Consider the following 2,028-nt stretch of genomic DNA (forward strand, 5'->3'; position numbering starts at 1 on the left):
CAACACATGTCTATGGTCAGGAAACTTAACCATCTTTGATTAACGAGCTAGTCTAGTAGAGGCATACTAGGGACAGTCTGTTTTGTCTATGTATTCACACATGTACTAAGTTTCCGGTTAATACAATTCTAGCGTGAATAATAAACATTTATCATGATACAAGGAAATATAAATAACAACTTTATTATTGCCTCTAGGGCATATTTCCTTCAGTCTCCCACTTGCACTAGAGTCAATAATCTAGTTCACATCGTCATGTGATTTAACACCAATAGTTCACATCTTTATGTGATTAGTTCACATCTCCATGTGACTAACACCCAAAGGGTTTACTAGAGTCAATAATCTAGTTCACGTCGCTATGTGATTAACACCCAAACAGTACTAAGGTGTGATCATGTTTTGCTTGTGAGAGAAGTTTAGTCAACGGGTCTGCCACATTCAGAGTCATATGTTTTTTGCAAATTTTCTATGTCTACAATGCTCTGCACGGAGCTACTCTAGCTAATTGCTCCCACTTTCAATATGTATCCAGATTGAGACTTAGAGTCATCCGGATCAGTGTCAAAGCTTGCATCGACGTAACCCTTTACGACGAACTTTTTGTCACCTCCATAACCGAGAAACATGTCCTTATTCCACTAAGGATAATTTTGACCGCTGTCCAATGATCCACTCCTGGATCACTATTGTACCCTCTTGCCAAACTCATGGTGAGGTACACAATAGGTCTGGTACACAGCATAGCATACTTTATAGAACCTATGACTGGAGCATAGGGAATGACTTTTCATTCTCTTCCCATTTTCTGTCGTGGTCGGGTTTTGAATCTTTACTCAACTTCACACCTTACAACTCACGCAAGAACTCCTTCTTTGACTGATCCATTTTGAACTCCTTCAAAATCTTATCAAGGTATGTACTCATTGAAAAAACTTATCAAGTGTCTTGATCTATCTCTATAGATCTTGATGCTCAATATGTAAGCAGCTTCACCGAGGTCTTTCTTTGAAAAACTCCTTTCAAACACTCCTTTATGCTTTCCAGAAAATTCTACATTATTTTCGATCAAAAATATGTTATTCACATATACTTATCAGAAATGTTGTAGTGCTCCCACTCACTTTCCTGTAAATACAGGCTTCACCGCAAGTCTATATAAAACTATATGATTTGATCAACTCATCAAAGCATATATTCCAACTCCGAGATGCTTGCACCAGTCCATAGATGGATCGCTGGCACTTGCACCCTTTGTTAGCACCTTTAGGATTGACAAAACCTTCTTGTTGTGTCATATACAACTCTTATTTAAGAAATCCATGAAGGAATGCATTTCTGACATCCATTTGCTAGATTTCATAAAATGTGGCAATTGCTAACACGATTCGGACAGACTTAAGCATCGCTATGAGTGAGAAAATCTCATTATAGTCAACACTTTGAACTTGTCGAAAACTTTTTGCGACAATTCAAGCTTTGTAGATGGTAACACTGCTATCAGCATCCGTCTTCCTCTTGAGGATCCATTTAATCTCAATGGCTGGCCGATCATCGGGCAAGTCAATCAAAGTCCACACTTTGTTCTCATACATGGATCCCATCTCAGATTTCATGGCCTCAAGCCATTTTGCGGAATCTGGGCTCATCATCGCTTCCTCATAGTTCGTAGGTTCGTCATGGTCTAGTAACATGACTTCCAGAACAGGATTATCATACCACTCTGGTGCGGACCATACTCTGGTTGACCTACGAGGTTTGGTAGTAACTTGATCTGAAGTTTCATGATCATCATCATTAACTTCCTCACTAATTGGTGTAGGCATCACTGGAACAGATTTCTGTGATGAACTACTCTCCAATTTGGGAGAAGGTACAATTACCTCTTCAAGTTCTACTTTCCTCCCACTCACTTCTTTCGAGAGAAACTCCTTCTCTAGAAGGATCCATTCTTAGCAACAAATATCTTGCCTTTTAATCTCTGATAGAAGGTGTACCCAACAGTTTCATTTTGGGTATCCTATGAAG

This window comes from Triticum aestivum, chromosome 3D, assembly GCF_018294505.1.
Source record: "Triticum aestivum cultivar Chinese Spring chromosome 3D, IWGSC CS RefSeq v2.1, whole genome shotgun sequence".
Classification (NCBI taxonomy): Eukaryota; Viridiplantae; Streptophyta; class Magnoliopsida; order Poales; family Poaceae; genus Triticum; species Triticum aestivum.